The sequence below is a fragment of the Hippoglossus stenolepis genome, chromosome 5 (assembly GCF_022539355.2).
Source record: "Hippoglossus stenolepis isolate QCI-W04-F060 chromosome 5, HSTE1.2, whole genome shotgun sequence".
NCBI lineage: Eukaryota > Metazoa > Chordata > Actinopteri > Pleuronectiformes > Pleuronectidae > Hippoglossus > Hippoglossus stenolepis.
This window is the reverse complement of record NC_061487.1, coordinates 18966995-18988991: the sequence shown is the minus strand read 5'-3', so window position 1 is coordinate 18988991 and position 21997 is coordinate 18966995. Positions and strand designations below refer to the sequence as shown.

Genomic DNA, 21997 nt, shown 5'->3' with positions numbered 1-21997 from the left:
CAGCTAACTGGCTAACTGTGTATTTTTCCTTCATCACACGGCGTTTGCCCCAGAATTTATAGCAGAGACGGACAAAGCCAAGAAAAAGGTGGCAAAACTGAAACAATACGTAACTTGAATACAAATTGGGAATTTCTCTGGGTCCAAACGCTGTTGGAACCATTTTGAATAATGTAACTGCACAAGTCAACAAAACGTATGACATAGGTTAGCATGCTAACATGTTTACAGTTTACAGTTATTTTAACAAGCTAACACCATCATTGCTACCAAAGCTTTCAGCACATGTATGTCAAACGACAGCTAGTGCTTGGACCATTGACAGAATGAAGAGATGGACGACAAAACAGCTGCCCAAAAGTGAAGCCAAATCATCTGGATGGCTGGCAGCAGTAGTGTAGGTCACAGACCCCGCCCCCTTCATGTTAATGGGTGGGACATGGGCCAAAATAAAGTCAGCGTACACAATAAATAACATTTTGACAAAGACGTTTTCTGTCATTTTATGTCGTCCTCATCACTCTAGCTTTAATGTTTGTGATAAGTTTGGTATTGATTGGTTATTTTATGCCGTAACAAAGGGATGAAACACCATGGCTGATAGCTGAGCCTAACTCGTGATTGGTCGAGAGTATGTATCGACAGGACCTTGACTGCGACTCCACACCACGATCACTACTCGGCCGACTCTGGCTCCTTAGCCGCACCCAAATCTGGGATATGTCAGCTTCATTGTGGAGATGCATCTATGGTTCAAACTCAAAGAGAATTTTAGAGGCTGTACAACTGCATAGAAAGACAAGAGAAAGAAACAATAGAAACATGGAGCAAAAGTTGAAAATGTTTCAACTTCAGCTAAAATTTGACTATTTCATGGACGTACAGAGAATAAATGAAAGACGCTCAGAGATAAATACCAGAAAGCACTGCAGTGTCTTATTAGTTCTGAGACCAGCCTGAGCTGTCAAACACACTGACAGCTAATCTTTGCTCACAGGCCATCGGAAATATTTACATCAAATCCGAACGTACCTCCATGCTCAGCTCAACATTGTCATATTGTCTGCCTCAGTGTGTCTGGACTCAGTTGTGTTTTAAATGCAGACACCATCCTGCTCTCATATTTACAGATGATATATTGATATGTACGTAACAAACCAAACATTCACTCTGGACCAAACTATTAGACTCCACAGTCCATCAATCAACTGTTCTTATACTTACAGCCCCACTGTTATTATGGCTAAAAATAAGCATAACAACACCACAAACAGTAAAACAACCCCCAGCTTTGCCAAAATGGAAATTACATCTGGGTGTGATGCCATTTATCCACACACACACACACACACACACACACACACACACACACACACACACACACACACACACACACACACACACACACACACACACACACACACACACACACACACACACACACACACACACACACACACACGGCGTGAAGTGGCATACGACATGTTGAGACCTATGTCTTCAACACCTTTTTTTTTTATTTCTCTTTCACTTTCTCTCTCTCTCCCACGCGCACACACGCACACACACAAACAAACAACCTCTACAGGAGGACTGTGAGGACAGCAGGGGGGAACCTGCTCAGCCCTGTCAGCTCATTAAAAGAAAATCATAATGTGTGTGTGTGTGTGTGTGTGTGTGTGTGTGTGTGTGTGTGTGTGTGTGTGCGTGAGCAGAGATGAGGGATTAGGCTACTATGTTAACACTTCGACATTAAATTTACTATCCTCATTTGTGATTACGAACAGTTACCTAACCTTAGACGAATCATGCACACACACACACACACACACACACACACACACACACACACACACACACACACACACACACACACACACACACACACACACACACACACACACACACACACACACACACACACACACACAGAGAGACATAGCACAAAAATATGCCCTATTTAACTTTTAAGACGCCATTACTTTGGCTCCTGCCGCTGATACTAATCGGAGGAAAAGCTACCAGTGCTGTTACAATAGCTGGCTGACTTTTTCAAATACCTTTGACAAACACACAGTCTTGTCTCCATGACTTCAGAGGACATTACACTGACTTACATTCATTTCCTGGAGACTCACTCTAGCTTTAATCATAGATTCTACTAACCCTCATCTTAACCTATCTAACTTTTAACAAACTTAAAAACACATCTAAACCTTCTAATTTAATGATTTGTGTTAAAGCACTGTATTCATAGTGGAAGGCAAAGAAAGAATTTCATTGTACAGGACCGTATACATGCGTTAACGCTTTGAACTTTGAACTTGATAGGGACTTGCCCATAATGTGACTGTGTCAACTGTAAACCATAAACTGTACATAAAGACAAAGCGTTGATTGCACCCTGGTGGCTGAATTATAGGCCATAAAGCCCACCTCCTCCGTGTTAATAGACTAAAAAAATTGAAGTGCACATACAATAATTTTTTTTATTGTCGAGCGTGTATCGGACCTTGACACCGCGGGTCCATCCAACAATTGCTACGGTGCAGACTCTGCCCACAAACCCCTAAATCATGACAGCATTCGGATCAGGGATATTTTGTCTTCATTTTTTGGACAGTGGGAGGAAGTTGAGATGTGTCGTCCATCTTTACATACAGCCTATAGTGTGAACTGTTTCAGGTCACCACAATATTACTAATACCACCCCCACACTCACACACACGCACTCACTTTCTCTCTCTCTCTCTCTCTCTCTCAAACAAAAACATAACCCCCCCCCCACCACCACCACCCCACACACACACACAGAGAGAGAGGAAAAGTAGCCAAATGTTTTACAGCCTCTTAAACTTGTCTGTAATAGCAGTCAGAGTGGCGTCAACACAGCAGTCTCCAGGGTTACTCCAGGGGCTGCTAAATGGCTTTACTAGCTCCAGTCACTCTGCAGCTCGCACAGAAACACTTTACACTTCCTTACAATCCATAAACAACGAACACACTCTCCCACTCCAGCGTCTCACATGCGCGCGCACACACACACACACACACACACACACACACACACACACACACACACACACACACACACACACACACACACACACACACACACACACACACACACACACACACACACACACACACACACACACACACACACACACACACACACACACACGAATCGGCAGGCAAGCTAACACAAACATCAGAAAAATTACACAAGACAGAACAATGACATCAACAGAAAACCCACACATCTTAACAGTGTGTAAATAGAGGCAAAGACAGGCAATGAGCTGACTTGGGACTGGGGCATTGTGCGTCACAAAACATATGCATGTGACTCCTGGGGACCAAGCAGCCAGCATGCATTTATGGTCTCGGGATAAATGGAGCAGAAAAACCAGATGCTGTAATAACCAACACCTCCAGCAAAAACAAAAAAAACAAACAAACAGGAAGCACATCCAAAGACACGATGGAGCAGAGAACTGGTAGCGCACACAACGAGGAAAGAAACAATTCAGGAAGTAAGAGAAGTGTAGCAGCCATTACTCAGTTTTATATTAAACAGCACATCCGCCAGAGCAGAGCCGTGTTTACTGAGCAATCATAACAGAGTCGAGGTGTCAGTGAAAGGTCCATAAACTATCACGGCTAAAGCTCCGAGTAGAAATGTGGCCCGTCAGCAAAGATGGGATGACTACATTAGAATAGATTCCCTTGCTCTCCTTTGCCCTCTTCCTCCACTTCCTCTTCCTCCCGACCGCAGGCCACTTCTTTCATTGACCCTTCTCGGTTTCTCTAATCAGTCAACTTGTCTCTGAGCATCTGTCTGTCTGCCTTATCGTTCCTCTGCCTTGTCATCGCCTCCTCACTATCTCTTTTTCGGTCTCTTACCACTCACTCGACAGCCTCTCCCCTCCCATTGGCTACATTTTGGTTTTCTCCCTCTGTGTCATCGATCTCCTCGGCAGCGTGCGGCTCAGTCTCGTCTCTCTCAGATACGGAGATGATGCAAAAAGATAACTTACAGTGTCTCAGTAAAGTTTTCGGCGCCCGGCTGCCTCTGTGTCCTGCTGCCCGCAGGTTTTTATTTGCTGTGTGTGTTTCTGTCAGGCTGCCATTCAGGATAAAAACTGGGGACAACTTGTCCGATTGGTCATAAGATAGATTTAAGGGACAGTGGTATAGGGAAAGGGAACGATACATTCCAACATGCGCAGGTGTTGAGTTGGCGCAGGCACAGATTTATATTTGACCCTCTGTAACCTAGAGACCCCTGTGGTTCGGGTTTAGGGCAAGTAGACAGAGCAGGGGGGGTTAGGATGTAGAATTAAAAAAGCTAATTAATGGGTTATATGTAATCCGAATGGGTTTGTGTCAGGGTAAGGATTAGGTCCTGATGGTGTCTTATTTCCAAAGTATTTCCAGGGCTGGATGGCAGGATCCTTTCACTCAGAAAAGATTGAAACCGTAAAGTGGAAAACAGACGGATACTACATATGTTCATTATGACATAGAATCATGCGTAGGATTAAAACATTAACAACATAAACAAGTTATATAAATATGAAAAAAATTCTGCGATGAAAAGGCGTTTTTAGTGCTATTTAAGTGCATATGTGTCACCATTCTAATAGTATCCACATTTGTATATGTTGAACCTCTTCCCAGACTTGTATAACATGCTATATAGACTTTATGTTTATAGTACTTAACAGTGGTAAGGGTAGGGGTAAGGGTTAGGTAAGGGGAACTCTCCAGGAAGTGAATGCAAGTCTACCCAAGAGTGTGTGCGTGTGTGTGTGTGTGTGTGTGTGTGTGTGTGTGTGTGTGTGTGTGTGTGTGTGTGTGTGTGCAGCATTGATGGGGGTGAATATACACACACAGTCCCTCCTCCTGCCCGAGGCTGACTCTGTTCACCAGGTGCCGACACCGCAGTGGCTAGACCACAACTATCTGAACAAACATGAGGGCGGAGAATACACACGCACACACACGCACACACACACACACAGTGTAAAAAAGGTGTATGAAGACACGACTGGTCTGTCAGGCAGGTGTTGGGTGGGTACAAAGTGCAGGGGATATTTGAGATGTGTGCTATCGCTGAAGTAAACAATAAATGTTGAATTTGGGTTAACAAATCAGAGCCAAAACCTTTCTTTATGAAAAATTATGTTTACACATTTTATGGATTACTTCCTCATAAATTATCAGTGCTTAGATAAGACCAGAGCAATAAGGAAAAGGTCCTCGGCTGTTGATTTATTACTGTCAAGATTCACCTCTGTCCTGTGAGTCAACTTGAATTCGTGCCATTTGGCTGCGAGTTGCATGTGAGCAGTTTGTTCTTGTGACTGAAACATGAGTCTGTTACGTCTGTAACAAAGTAATTTCCACCCGAGTGAGTAATTTTTAACCCTCACCCTGCTCATCTGACTCTTCTTCTTCTGTTTTTCAAATATGTGGAAGTGACAAATGACGCTGATTAGATTAATTCAATAGCATATGCAGGGCTGCAAGTAATGCATATTTTAATTATCTATTAATCTCCCATTTATAATCCTGCCTAATCTTTTTTTGTGGTTAAAAGGTCCATCCCAGTCCAAGTCAACATCTATAAATGTCTCGTTTTCACTAACACTAGAAAGCCCACATATATGATTATATATATATATATATATATATGATTCTTATTATTATAGAGGACTATGAAAAGACTAAGAACAGTGACTGTTGCCGGTTAAGTTTCGGCACATTAGTTCAAGTAAACCATTTTATGATAGTTGCTAATTAGTTTTCTGTTAATTGACTCGTCAATAAATCATTTCAGTTGTAATCAAAAATAATCCTGTTATATAACCAAGGATATAACATTTGAGATATCACAACAAAATCCGAAACATAATAGTCGGTCCTGCAGGTGTCACGTTTAAGGGCTGTTAACTCGTAATTATTTAGTGAATTATGTCATAATTATTTTTAATGGAACTAAAAGTTTATTTTGCAGAGACTGCTCCCTCAACTGTCCTTTTGTCAGTAAAGTGTCCCTCAGATGACGTGCCCTTAAATTCCTTCATGTGAACATCTACAGTTCCATGATAACTTGGCAAACACGTCTGTTGATCTAAAGCTGAAGAACACATACTGACTGGAGAAAAGCTCATCTGTAGTGAGAGTTTCTTTTTAGTTTTCTACTGTGGGCTCCAAGGTCAAGAATGAAGTATTTCATATATCAATGAAACGGTGGGACTATTAAACATCCTTCGTGTGTCTTGTTAAGTCCAGATCCATATATATTATATAATGATATAAAAAAGAAGAAAGTGCAAATCCTCATATTTAAAAGGTTGGAAATTTATTTTTGCTTGACTGGATTTATATTGAGCTTCTCAAGTCTTATTGGCCCATCAAAATACTTTATGATACAAGTCACCCACTTTCATACAACACTTCTATACGCAGCACTTTTACTATCACACAGTCATCAGGGATTAAAGGACACTTCATAATGCATACCGGGGGAGACAGGGATCAAACCACCGACCTTCTGGTTACTGGATGACCCTCTCTAACCCCTGAGCCACAGACATTTCTCAAACATTTTTCACATTCATTTTCTCCATCGACGTTTCATAAAATCCTTATAAAAATAATTATAATGGCTGATAATCAAAGTCCTATAATCAAAGTCCTGTTCAGAAAATGAATGGGATTGTTACTTCCAGAACCACTGAGCCAAACACACAAGCAGTGGAATATCAAGGTGGTACTTTTTCTACCATTTGAACAATTTACTCACCGATAAATACAAAATACTTGTTTATAGACTGAAGGAAGAGAGTCTAAATGTGAAGCCATGAGGAGTGTGTGTGTGTGTGTGTGTGTGTGTGTTCCTGTAGTAATATCTTTGTGAGGATCATTTTAAGCATTGACCCTACCGAGTGAGGACATTTTTGGAAAGTGAGGATGTTTTGACGGGTCCTCACTTCTTCAATGGACTATTTGAGGGTTAAGACTTGGTTTTAGGGTTAAGGTTAAAATTAGGTTTAGCTTAGGGTTATGTATTTAGTTTGGATGGTTACAGTTAAGGTTAGGGAAGTTTCAAGTTGTATTTGTCATATGCAAGTTTACACAGGATCAACAGTACAATGAAAGGTGTTGTACAAGAAGAAACCGGTCAGCTCAGCAGTGCATAGTTGTATTATGTCAATGAGTGTCATACTAAGACAGAAGTACAAACGTGTGTGTGTGTGTGTGTAGTCTGGGTTTACAGTATCTATCTATACGAGAGGGAGGTAATTAAAGAGATTGGAGGTTTACTCAGTGACCCCTGCTGAGCAGCTGGTCTACGGCAGGTCAGGGGCAGCACATGGCGCATGTATCCAGTATGTGTGCGTGTGTGTTTGCGTGTGCGTGCGTGTGTGTGTGTGTGTGTCTGTTGAACTCCACCTGCGGGCTGTGTACACACACAAAAGCGACGTGATCCGCTTGACTGCTGCTAATGCGCCCGGCGGCATCTACCTCCGCCAAACAATACAGGCGCTGTTAAAGGTCCCGGATTAAAGAGCGACTCCTCTAAATCCCATGGGTGCTGCTGAGTGACTAACAGGGGGGGGGGTGCACCCACTGGGTGACACCGGCTCCGTCTTCCTGCGGGTTCACTCCAGCAGCAGCAGCAGATTAAACAGTGACTCTGTTTGATCAGCGACAAGTTTGACAAGAAAGATAACAACACAACAATGGAGCTGTGACGTCACACCTCCTGCTGCTGCTGCTGCTGTCAAGTCACACGTCCCCGACTCGGACACACCGGAAGTGGACTGGTCTGACTTGAAAACAAAAGCATGCGATATTTTCTACAAGATCATACAACTAAGGATATACAATTTTCAAGTGCATATAAGTTATAGATATGCAAGTTTTTGCGCTTTCTTTTCAACGCTACACTCGGTGTCATTGTAGGTCATTGAGACACGTGTCAATGGTACTTTATTTTGAAAGCAGTAACAGGAAGCGGTTTTCTCCCTGCGTCTTCGACCTCAGCCACGTTCCAGACTGATTCAATCACACACTGCCCATTTGATCGAGTAAAACGGCTTCGATTAAAAACACTCAGTCAATACCGCCTGTAACTTCCTCTTGTCACTATAAGCTTGACAAAAAATGACACAATGTGGAATAAAGTGAGGATGGAAGTGAACACTAAAGCAGCCATCACACGTCAGATGTGTCACTGTCGATATCTACAAACAAAGTAAAGCCTTTAAATAAATAAGATGCAGCCTGTTTTAGGGTTTTATAAATGCAGCCTCTTTAAGGTCATTAGAGAAAGTCAGCACTCAGCAGAACAGACCATAATAATCCAGTCATCATTAAACCCTGTGTGAACTTTAAAAGGCACAGACTATTCAAAAGCAAAACCCTGAGACATGTCATATTAAAACGTCAATAAACAGACAAGCTTACCTCCTCATCAAAGAAAACACAATCCACGGTTATTGCTCATCCTCATGTGGATAAACTACAGCCGGTGCGTGCGTGTGTGTGCGTGTGTGTCTGTGTGTGTGCGTGTGTGTGTGTGTGTGCAGCGAAATACTGTGTGATCCTCTCGACAGCAGCAGCAGCACTACAACACACACACACAGAGATGTGGAGAGGAGGAGGACGACACGTTAACTGCCCTCAGGGAGAGAGAGAGAGAGAGAGAGAGAGAGAGAGAGAGAGAGGCGGGGTATCAGAGGAGGGGGAGGAGGAGGAGGAGGGCGAGCACCTGCTCCACTGACGTCCCTGGAGAGATGATGGAGGGATGATGGAGAGAAGAAGAAGATGTGGCCCCAGAGTCCTGATACCTCAAAGCCTGGACATGTTTACTGTCCACGGGAGACAATCAGGTCTGTTCAAGCCGGTTCCTCCTGCTGCTGCACACACCCACTCCAATTTAACCTAACTGACTAATTATAACAAGTACAGGTAACCTGATCATCTACGTCTATACTCATCATCACTACAACCACCTAAACTAACAACACTGATAGTAGTATTTACTCATTGGTAAAAATATCTTTGATTTTTAAAATAAATCATTATTATTTGAGTTTTTAACCAAAGTAATAGTAAAAATACTCAACAACAATGTTGTGTAAACCAGTGGCGTGCAGTGACCTCTAACAGATAGACAAGAAGAGCGGAAAATCGAACCACCACCTACATCAGACTTAAAGGTCCAGCATGTGAGATTTAGTGGCCTCTAGTGGCCATCAACCTAACTCCCCCTAACCTCACCCCAAGAAAAAAATCAAAAAGATATCTCCTCTATGGTTATCTTCAAAATATTTAGTAGTAACTGTCTATTGGCAGATGTAGCTAGTCACCAGTCAAAGATCCCAGGATGATACACAATCCGAATGTGCACCTATCGATTGCGACAGAAATAATAGATGCCAAGGCTTGGAGTCAACCTAGCTTCCAGAGAAAATAGCTAGCTGTGGCCACAAGAGGGCAGTAAATCACAAGATGAATGCAAACTAGCAATATCAAGATTGTTTATGGCACGAAACGATGTTCTGAGATGAAAGGAGAGATGTCGCTTTCACTATGGTATCGTTTTAATTCATGTCTATTTTTAGCTTTAACTGGCCAAACCCTGATTTTACCATAGATCTATTTACAGTATGATTAAACGAGTTTGATAGGAGCTGACCTGTGGCCAGTGAAACTGAAACAATGACCTCGAAGACAACACAGTGCTCAGCAGAGCAAGAGGTAGATAGAGTTTAAGATTACAAAGTTTAATCCATTCTCAATATAACACGTGATTGTGCAGCTTGAAAAAATTCAACTGATTAAAGTAACACAATAACTGTATTTTTATGAAGTATTTACTATTTATACTTTTAATCTCCCCATGTGATGTTTGATAAGATCTTTAGTGTTTTTTCTGTAGGAATTCCTGTACGATCCTCTATGAAATATAAAGTTACGAACAGGTTTATTAATATTCATCTGTCATCATGTGCTATAAGCTCCCTCAGCCTGCTTCATTTAGTCTAATATTTCAACATCTCCCCTGGGCCTCTCCCTCTCTCTCTCTCCCTCTCTCTCTCTCTCTCTCTTTCTCTCTCTGTCTGTCTCTCCGTTTCTTGATCATTCATCCCTTCATCTCCCCATCCCTCTCTCTTCGGCTCCCGAGCAGCTGCTCCACTTTGCAGCTATTTAACAGCTGTTTTGCATTGATTTGTGCTTCCGAGGGTAGATTTCTACCTTGTCTATCCTCTTCTTCCCGCTCACTTTTCATTTCTCCAGCCTCCTCTTCCTCTCTTCCTCGTGCATTTCTAAGATGCCAGACACACAGTTACGCCAAACAGCCTTGATGTTTTCCTCAATGAATATACTGTCTCCTTCAAGTCTTTCTCCGAGATCCATTCAGCGATGAAAGGGGCACACACACAAGCATGCATAAACACACACTGGTATCTATACACTCTAATAGACACACATTTATACATTCATGCAAACACACACACACACACACACAAACACACAGATTAACAGCCCCCTACTTCCCCACTTTTCTCTCTACGGAAACAAGAAGAACTGAAGGAAGCAACAAAAAGAAAAGAAAAAAGTGAGGCTCCCCTATAATCCCCAAATCCCTCTCTCTTGTACTCAAACCTACACAAGAGAAAAGAGGGAAGAGCAATGTGTGTGTGTGTGCGTGTGTGTGTGTCTACAGAGACTAGTGTAGCCTGACATGATTTATGGTTTGGCTGTGCGCTGCAGGCAGACTCTCAGTTTTCTCTGAGGTGGGTGTCTCACCTCCATCCTTTGTGACCTAGGTTGTATAGTATGTGTTTGTGTGTGTGTGTGTGTGTGTGTGTGTGTGTGTGTGTGTGTGTGTGTGTGTGTGTGTGTGTGTGTGTGTGTGTGTGTGTGTGTGTGTGTGTGTGTGTGTGTGTGTGTGTGTGTGTGTGTGTGCACGCAAGAGGAAAATACAAACTGTAAAGTGTACACACGAGCTGGTGTGTGTGTGTTTGTGCTCAACTGCAGGTGCATGAAGGAGAAGCTGAACCCTCCCATAGAATATATCATGTGTTGCTCTGTGTGTTTTTGTGCGTGTTTGTGTGCAGCGTCGGGGTCAAAGCGCACAGCGGTGTGTATTCTCCGGGTGGGTTATACTTGGCAGTGGACGGTCGGATCCCCCATTAAGTAGCGTGTAAAAGAGGCCGAGCACAGAGGCCATTATGAACTCCGGCAGTAATAGCTCCAGGAATCTTACAGCCTCTGGAGACCTGGTCATTAGCCTATTCCTCTCTCATAAAGCCCTCTATCCATCACACGCAAGCATACACACATTTGTATGCACAAACACACAAGCACATGTACAGTGTCTCTGTCTCCTCCTCTCTTTCTCTGTCTGTTCATCTCTGGGAAAGAAGAGCACAGGGTTGGGGACACTGCTTCAGGAACAATCCACCAAGACATCCACAGATGTCTTTGAAAACAGATGCACTTGCTCTCACACAAACACACACACAGATGCTCATTTACAAAAGCAGCGAGGCATAATATCAGCCATGAACCCAAACCCCTGATTATTTAAATGTATTCCTCCCTCCCCATGCAGTGAAAGTGAGACGCTGGAGCAGCCTGTTAGCTCTGGTCAGGTAGGAGATTACAAACATTGTCAGTATTAAGTGGCTGCACAAGAACTATAATTGTGACTAAATCCACTGGCACAATGCATTACCTCGCCCCCTGCACCCTAACCTTAACCACTACAACTAAATGCTTAACCTTAAACAATGCCCTAATCCTAACCTTAATCCTAACCTCAACCATTACCTTAACGCTAAGTCTTTAACCCAGAGAAAGTATGCATGAAGTGTGTATGAAGTATGTATGAAGTATGTATAAAGTATGAATGAAGTATGAAAACAAGTTCACATGATGCAAGCTTGGGTGTTCAGAGGCACTGTGCAACACAGTGTGCTTAAATATACACAAGTGTACATACACACAAAGTGGAAAAGATTCACTGCCAAAACACATGCACACACACACACACACACACACACACACACACACACACACACACACACACACACACACACACACACACACACGCTCACACACACACGCTCACACACTTGTATTTACTCTCACTCATTCATTCACACCCTCAAAACACACAGACTTTAGCCAGAGCAACTATAAAGGTGCATGTATGGATTATACACACACAGACACCCAAAATCAAACACACACACACACTCACGCATGCACACACGTAAAGTACATTGTGTACCAGCACACAAAGCAGAGGGAGTCCAGAGAGAAGAGATACCTGGGGATGGAGACACATTGGCAGAGGTAATGCTGGAGTCAGTCACTCTGTCCTCAGGCAAAACACAAACACACACACACACACACACACACACACACACACACACACACACACACACACACACACACACACACACACACACTCACACTCACACTCACTCACACACACAAACACAGTGCTGTAAAGATAAGCCCTAATCCTGTTTATTACCTCCTTCCTCTCTGCACTCTCCCTCTCTTTTTCATTTTATCTCTCTCATTTTCTCCCTTTCTCCCCTCTTCTCTTATTTTTCCCGTCTGCTCCTCAAGCCCATTTCAGCAGCACACACACACGCACACATTTTATGCACACACCAACACATTTTATGCGCACACAAACACAAGTGCTCACGTTGTCAGTTTACTCCTGTGATGTTTGTTGGCCTGGGGCTGAGACGAGGAAACAGGGAGGGGAGTGTCGATGTGTGCTGCTCTTTTCCAGCTCTGTTCGTGTCCTGCAGAGAGAATTACCTTCCCTTTGTCTGTGTGAAGGGGCTGCTGCCTTTACCATCTGTGCAGCGGATACAGTGGCAGATGTGTATGTGTTCTCCTGTCTGTGTGTGTCTGTGTTTCTGTGCCATTATACCTCTAGAATCATATGAAAGAATCTGATGTCTTTAATGGGGCAACTTTGGGGAGTTTACGGTTAAGATTTAAGGTCATTGGGGAGCTAAGGTTAAGGTTTAGGGGTTAGAGAATCAATGTTTCTGGAGTGGAAATGAAATGAAATGAAATGTGTGAAGATTTCTATTTTATTTAAACACACACACGATTTGTTTTCAAACAATCTGTAGCTCAAAGTTCATTCAGTATCTGGGACTTCTGATAACAGCATATGATGTTTATCAGCAGTGATCCGCGTATAAAATTTCAAACAGTAAAATGTAAATCATTTTTGTCATGTAATGTATTAGGTGTTATCTTATCTAGATTTCTTTGAGGCCTAATTTGAACTAGAACGACACTCAGCAGAGAACGCACCTCCAGCGAGGCCCAACAGTTCCCTTGTAAAAAACACGTTTAAATTCACTACATCCAAGTTTTTATTTGGATATGCACCAAATTATCACACAATCATAAATATCACAACCCTATACATTTCATAGAGTTCCCGAAATTACTTCCCGAGAAGTCAACGAAAATGTTGGAAAACACCGTAAACCTCACGATGTTAAAGTAACTGATGAAAAATTCCTTGGATCTGCCCCCTGATCCAGATCTGTGTTCTTTCCTGACCCCCACCACACCTGTTCCTCTTTTCTTATCCATCCTGTAGTTTTTAATCCTGTTTACTAACAAGCAAGCACACAAGAAAACATAACCTCCTTGGTGGAGGTAAATAAAATGGGTTTTGGATGAAATTCTCATTAATATATTAAGATAGGATGTATTTTTACCCACAAATAGTCCTTTATTATTTATACAGCAGCCCCCCTAACCGTTCCTCTGGACTACATGTGTATTTTACCATTTTCTGACATTTCTGGATATCTAAGATGAATCACCGTGTGTACTATGTGGCTCTAAACCTGTTTCTGTGGAGCTTGTGATCACGTTGAGTCCTCTATTTGTTTAAAGTTTGAATACATTTTGGATACGTTTTTAAACAGCCATGAAGCTCTAAGGCGCAAACACATACAGTCTCTGACTACACACGCATTGTTGTGCCTGTTTGTAGGATCAATTTACTGTTGAATGGGGAGTTTTCATTGAATTTACATAAATAGAGCAAATAATTAGACTTGCCCTTTAAGTTTGTCGAGAGCCCAAAGTCCTTTCTTCATTTTCAATTAGTGTATTTGGATCTGTCTAGAACTGAAGATAAACGTTTCTCATGGGAAAACTAAATCAAACATCATAATAAAATACAAGCAAACATGAAGACAATTGTGCATTTCTTTCATTCATCCATTTTTTGCTCTTTACATTTCCTTTTTTCTAATTGTCATCCATCGCCCTCCACGCATGAACTTTCCTCCACCTTCTTCTCAAACTGTTCTCATTCCTTCATCGCTCTGTCGCTCCTTTCTTTCCCACTCCTCCCATCTTAACCCTTCCCCTCTTTCTCTACAGTTCTTTCCCCTCTCTCTCTCTCTCTCTCTCTCTCTCTCTCTCTCTCTCTCTCTCTCTCTCTCTCGCCCTCGCTCTCTCTCTCGCTCTCTCTCCAGATGGGTGGCAGAGAGTAGCAGCTTGCTGTGGTCAGGCCAATTATTTACATAATTATCATCTCCCACTTAACCACATGATCCCTTACCTGGGCGTGGGCAATTAAAGTCGGCATCATTATGCAGATTATGTAAATACAGTCAGAAGCGGAACAAGGTGGAGAGAGATTGCATGTGAGGAAACTCTTGCCCTGTAACCGTGTGTGTGTGTGTGTGTGTGTGTGTGTGTGTGTGTGTGTGTGTGTGTGTGTGTGTGTGTGTGTGGATACATGTGCAACAGAATGTGGGACATATTTGACATTTTATTCCAGAAACTGGAAATTGAAAATTGGTATAGCCCCCTCATATTTCAAAGTAAGGTAGATTATCCAGAAAAACAAGAATATTGTTTATCGTGTGAGTGACAAAATCACTTTCACTGTAGTGGATTGGACTCTAAATTGACTGTAATTGTGAATGGTAGTTTGTTTCCCCTGCGACCAGGGGCGACATGTTCAGGATGTCAGCTTTGATTGGCTCGAGCTCCCCCCACAACCCTCAAAGGGTAAGTGGTATAGATGGATGGATGGATGGAGAGAATTTACAGCAGGGATCTCAGGAACGAACATTTCAAAAAAGAAGTAAACAAATTGGAAAATATCTGATGCTAGAGGTAAGTTGCTCTTTTTTAAATTGGAGTGAAGTGACATTTTGTGGAGCCTGCTTGTTTGAAGAAAACGATCCCATGGTTACTGCTGAGACAGAATTAGATTCACCGAGAGGAGAAGGGTTAATGAGTTGAAGAGGAGGGGGCACTAAGCCAGTGTGTGTGTGTGTGTGTGTGTGTGTGTGTGTGTGTGTGTGTGTGTGTGTGTGTGCATGTGCGTGCAGTCATATATACAAGTTCACTGAGAACCTGCTAACATGGTGCAGCCAGGTGGCAGACAGAGCGATGCCCATGGGTAATCAACAGGCTCTTCGGTATAGCGACACCACTAAGTGTGTGTGTTTGTGTTTGTGTGTGCATAAGAGGACCATATCCCTCCAGCTGGAACACTGTGGCACCTTCACATGTGAAGTATGTGCAAACACACATCTGCATTATGAAGCATACATGCCCTGTCTGACACTAACAGCCATATAACGGCTGTAGAGGCTCTGTAGAGGCTTCTCTCTCTCTCTCTCTCTCTCTCTCTCTCTCTCTCTCTCTCTCTCTCTCTCTCTCTCTCTCTCTCTCTCTCTATCTGTCTCACACACACACACACACACAAACAAACACACACTGACACATTCAATCAATTATGTTTTGACATGGTTCATGAACATGCAGATGGTGCAGGACCAGCGGGGGCAGAGGACTCTCTCTCTCTCTCTCTCTCTCTCTCTCTCTTTCCTTTCTTTCCTTCGGTCTTTCTCTCTTCCTCTGTCTCTCGCCCTCTGTCTCTCTGCCTCACTGTTTCCTGTACATGTATAGGCCTATGTGTTCGCCTGCGTGTGTATTCGTGCATGTCGACAAGTCCAACCTCCCCGAAACGTTATTAATGCCGGCAAATTTTAGCTGCTGTGCTTTCATTTGGCTAATCCTCCTGCCATCTGCTTGTTATCATATACCGAGCTACTTATTAGTTTTACTATGCATGGTGGTGTATGTGTGCGCTTTGAGCGTGTGAATGTCATAACTGTGTGTGCGTGTGTGTGTTTGAGTGTGTGTGAGTGAGCTACCAGGAGTTGTCGTTATCACCTCGGGTCAAAATCAGTTGGCATTTATCCCAATCTCCTCAGCTCAGTGAGCAGGAGGGCTGCATGTATATGTCACTGTGTGTGTGTGTGTGTGTGTGTGTGTGTGTGTGTGTGTGTGTGTGTGTGTGTGTGTGTGTGTGTGTGTGTGTGTGTGTGTGTGTGTGTGTGTGAGAGAGAGACTGTGAGAGAGATTGTATGCTTGCATGTTAGATCTCACATCAAAGTTTTATGCTTGCTCTAAATGAATGTAAACATCCCAGAGCATGTTTGCCCATTTGAGCGTGTGTGTCTGTCCGCGTGTCTATCTATAGTTATGAGGGACAATTTTGTTTCAATACCATCATTGTGAGGACATTTTGACGTTGTGAGGACATTTTGACGTTGTGAGGACATTTTGGCTGGTCCTCACAAATTCAAAAGGTTGTTTGGTTTTGGGGTTAGGATTAGAATTAGGTTTAGGTTTAGGTTTAGGTTAGGGTTAGGCATTTAGTTGTGATGGTTAGGGGTTAGGGTTAGGGGCTTGGGAATGCACTATGCAGGGACAAGTGTGTGTCCTTATGTTTGTACTTGTTTTTATATCTTTTTGAGGGCCAGTGAATTACAGAAATCCCAAAGTGAGGACACTTGGCTCGTCCTCACTTTCCGATCCATTGTTCGAATTCACAGGTCAGACACAGGTTAGAGAAATGAGCTATAGAGAATGCATTATATCAATGAGTGTACTCACAAAGATAGATGTATAAATACTTGTGTGTGTGTGTGTGTTGTTGTGTCTACATGTGCTTTAAGTGGGTCCTCTGTTAATTAAGAGCTCATTAGCAACACCAGCTCTTTGACCAATTAGGATGTGTTTTTTTTTACCAGCTCCCTTGTTTGTTTTCTGGTTGAGAAATTACTAAACACATTGTTTTATTTATTCCTTTTCTCTTGCACCCTTTCTTCTGGTTTATTTCCACCGTCTCTCGAGGATAGAAAACATAAAAAATAGATTATGGTTGTTTTTGCACTTTTGTTATTGTCTTTGTTTTTTTTTCTCTTGGCAGGAGAAAGTCGCCCAGCTCCCATATGATGTTTGTGTGTATGTGCATGTGTGTGGTTTTCTTTATCTCCTCTGTGTTATCAAGCTGTTGCCACGGTCTTTTATTCATCTCATTAATAACAGTGCCCTTGAGGTGGAGCTCCACGACCCCGCTCATCCGCACACGCTAGTGAGAACAAACACGCACACGCAGTTGCACACAAAAACAGAGACACACACATACACAATTAACAGCAAAGGAGAGCCTGACAGCAGCTTCCTTTGTGGCAGCACCCGTCTCAGCCTCCTACATGAATACAGAGCCTCTCCACACATATGCATGCAGAATAGAAATATGGCCAAACACGCTCATGTGTGTGTTTGCCAGCAGCTTCTCCACCTACTACAACATAAGCATATGTATACAGTATGCATTACTTAAACACACACACACACGCACACAATAAATTTCATGTCCCACTTAAAATAAAGTCTCGAAATGAGAGATGGATTCTGGCTCCACTACAGCTCAGAGTCTCACATACAGCACTGAGCCCACTTAACCAAGGTAAAATGAAAAACATGGAGGGAAGAAATGACAGGGAAGAGAGAAATAAAAGATACAAATGGGAGTCAAATTAAGGGACACTCATCTGCCACTAAGAAATTTAAAATCTATCAATACAGGCCCTCTGGACCAATTTTAGATCACATGTACCACAAATAACTAATCATGCTGGATCTAATTATTATCATTAATATCTAATTACAGTTTGAAATAAGTTTGCACTTGTTTTGATTGTTTTATCTTTGAATCAAATCTTTTCTGACATTCTCAACTCCATTTTCTCTTCCTCTGTTTTTGCTCAAAGTGACTTCAGCAGCGCTGCGGGTGAAGGACAGTCTCTGTCTCACTGCCACAGCATCCACAAACATTAAATAAACTTTTCTTTTGTACATACAATACAACTGCTGCAGCTGCTGTGCAATGCAGAAAAAAATACTATGAGTGAAGTTGTCAAATGCCAAAAGCCTAAGGCGTGTGTGTGTGTGTGTTTGTGCGTATACGTGTGTGTGTGTGCACTCATGTGACATCTGCCATAAATCAAAAGCCACTGTGTCCTTGCAGCTCTAACATGTATCATGGAAATCAATGCAGAGGTCAAGTTGAACAGAGCCACCCAGCCCCCGAAAATACCACAGCAGCCAATAAATATGGCAGGCTAATACACACGTCAACAACCTGGCTTTCTCACCCTATTGACTCGTCATGGATAATGTGTGCACGTGTGCATGTGCATGCATGGACAGAAAAACAAATGTCAAAGTGTGTGTGTGTGTGTGTGTGTGTGTGTGTGTGTGTGTGTGTGTGTGTGTGTGTGTGTGTGTGTGTGTGTGTGTGTGTTCTTCATGGAGACATTTGATCCTGGTTTGACCTGGTGACATTGTGAAACCTGGAGATGAATTATCTCGGCCTGCTGGGCTTCTGCAAATAATATTAAAGCATAAATCTGGTTATGTGCTTTACTTTTCTTATTGTCAATAAACAGATCCTACTGCATTGTGTGTAGCCTGATGTGACTTATTCTTCTGTGCCTTAAAGCTTCATTCTTGTCTGAACACGATTAAAAACACATCACAGAACCACACTGTAGTTATTCCTTGTGATGAACATGGACACTAGTTTATTCTGCATGAATCAGATCATGCAAGAGCTCACTAGAGGGACACGTGTGTATTATTCCCCAACAGAAAATATTCCCCACTCTGTACTCCTTTCGTAACATTTGTTAAAAACTACAGTGCCAACATGTTTCAGTAAAATATACAGTTGTATGCATGACTCGGTTTAAAAAATTTACATTTTCAGACATAGGTTTAACCCTGAGAACCACAGACAGGGTAAAGAGGTTGAAACATACTGAGAGATCGACTAACACACTGTTGGTTTTGCTTTTTTTCCTCATGGGATTTCTCGACAAAAATGAGAGTGTACAGTAGAATATCACCAGCCCTACTTTTTAAATATAGTTAAATTGTTTATACTATGATTTGCAAATTGCTCCTTCTCCTGGGAATGCATGTATAAAAATCAAATTCATTTGAAAGAATTTGGGGTAAAGGGCTGTAATGTGTGTGGCACATTTTACCAGGAGCTCCAGCGAGTGGGAGATGGCAAAATGCCACTTTCTTTTCTTAATCATGTTAAGATCATTGTACACACACACACACACACACACACACACACACACACACACACACACACACAGACAGACACACACACGTCCTCTCTCTGACGTGTCTTCTTTCTCACACTCTTTTCTTTTCCCATCAATGGTTTTATGAGAGATTTTCATGTAGAGAATATGTATCATTAACCTGATTTTCTATTGTTGCCTCCTCTCTCACCCTCACTCTGCTCTACTCTTAAATCACACAGTAATCGCTCCACATTGCACACACACACACACTTGTACAATCATTGTGAGGACATGAAGCTTAACCAAAACCCTTAACCTAAACCTTATTCTACCCTGAACCTTAAAACTGAGTGTTAACCCTATAACAAATCTTTAAAGTTGTGAGAAGCAGCTAAATGTTCCTCAGTATCCTATTATGTCCTCAAGCATAAGGTGTAAAGGCCAAACTGGTCCTCTCAAAGATAGATGAACACACACACACACACACACACACACACACACACACACACACACACACACACACACACACACTCGCACACATCCTTTACCCCTCACCCCCTACATTGTCAAATGATCATTGAGGAGCGAGCGTGTGGCTGACACTGTCTCCACAGCAACGGCAGTTAGGACCAGGAGGGGGGCTGGGGTTTCTTCCAGTGTGTAAATGATGAGAGCACACACACACACACACACACACACACACACACACACACACACACACACACACACACAAATACTCAGACACACAGTGAGGGACAGACAGACGCACGCGCACAGACACACACACGCACACACATACTCAGACACACAGTGTGGGACAGAGAGACGCACGCACACACACACACACATATGAAGGTGCCAGCTATGACAAAAAACATTTACACACATGCACAATAATGCAATCAGTACACGCACACACTCACACGCAGACGTTCAAAAGTACACACACACACACACACTCACTCACTCACTCACACAACACATTAAGTGAGACCTAGGAAACCAAAAAAAGGGGATGAAAGCGAGAGTGGAGAGGGGGGAGGGATGAGAGAGAGAGGGGGGTTGTTGCTTCCTGAAGAGATTTTCTTCTTCTCCTTCCTCTCTTGTTCACAAGCACACACATAGATAGCGAACACTCACAAACACACATACACGTACCACACACACAAACACACATGGAGATATACAAACAATGACAAAGCAGCACATAATCGCCGTGATTCAATCATTTATGAAAGCAGATGTATTATTCAAAAACCAGCATGAAAGATTCACAAGGCAAAGAACATTGTTTAATCTGCTCTCCGCCCTCTAATTCCCTCCATCAATCCCCCCCGCTCCTCACCCCGTCTCTCTCTCTCTCTCTCTGTCTCTCTCCCCCTCCCTCTCCTCTGCGTTTCACCTTTTGCCACCGCGGGGTTTTTAATCATTGACCACAGTCTGACCCAGACAGCTGAAAGGTCAGAGATCAGGGTCAGGGGTCAGAGGAAAGACACATCGGGACGGTCTGCTTTGAAGACAACAGTGCTCTGGTTCCAACAAATCATTTCCTTTGAATGAACATTTACTCAACCTTTCCTTCCTCTCCTCCTCACCTCGTCTTTTTTGACCCTCTTCCTCACGCTGCCTCACACTGACCTCTCTCTCACTCTCTCTCTCTCTCTCTGTCCTCCTCCTTTCTCTTGGTGTCATTCTGTCATCCTGCCATCAGGCACGTTTAAGCACCTTTCTCAGGTAACCTCACACCTGTCTCCACACTGACACTGGCCGCGCTCTCTCTCGCATATCACACAGCTGCAGACAATAGACACACAGTACATGCTGTTTGACTAATAGGGAGCAGCAAAGGAGAGATAAACCACAGGGTTATTACAGAGGGTCAAACCTGGAACTGTTACAGACCAAACCTCATCATGGCACCCTACAGTCATTTCCTTTTAGGGCTGCACCTGATGTTTTTAAAAAATCATTTAAAAAAATATATTTCTTGAATAAACAATGAATCATTTGGTCCACATATGTAGGTAGCTACACAATAATACAAATCTTAAAATAAATCTATTTGCATACTTGACAACTAACAGTGGAAAAATTATTGATAATTCAAAGTAAGAATTCCTCTTTCACACCAATAAAGGCCAAAATAAAACATATCAAAATATCTTAGAATAATAATAATTATAAAAATAATGCTAATAATCAGAAGACCAAGAAAATAGCAAATACTTTATAACATTTTTGCTCTGCTTAGATTTTTCACCTCTGTTTTAGTGTTTTGTTTTGTTTTGAGTTTTCCGCTGCAATCAAACAATTTGATTAACAAGAACAATGAAGAACTATAATGTTGCCGCAAAACTAATAAATTCAAATAATTGAACTTTCAGGGGTGAACAACACTGTGGTCTACAGTGCGTTATAGAAAAAATCCAAATTGTAGACAGGAAATACACAACTGAAGACGTGCAATATATCTTTTAATCAACACAATGAACAAGAGT

The 21997-nt window shown here is 42.4% G+C and overlaps 1 protein-coding gene across 4 annotated transcripts in view; it reads right to left on the bottom strand.

The window, feature by feature from the left end:
* Positions 1 to 21997, bottom strand: part of LOC118109538 (genetic suppressor element 1) — a 40108-nt gene that overhangs the window by 17366 nt on the left and 745 nt on the right. Inside the window, exon 1 of one of the 4 annotated variants that reach the window (XM_035156731.2) lies at positions 8482 to 8662. The exons of 2 other annotated variants lie outside the window; for them this stretch is intronic. The gene's annotated coding sequence lies outside the window, so the exon portion shown is untranslated. Of the gene's footprint in view, positions 1 to 7464; positions 7565 to 8481; positions 8663 to 21997 lie in introns of those variants that run through there. One more of the 4 variants, XM_035156732.2, reaches the window with a different exon arrangement.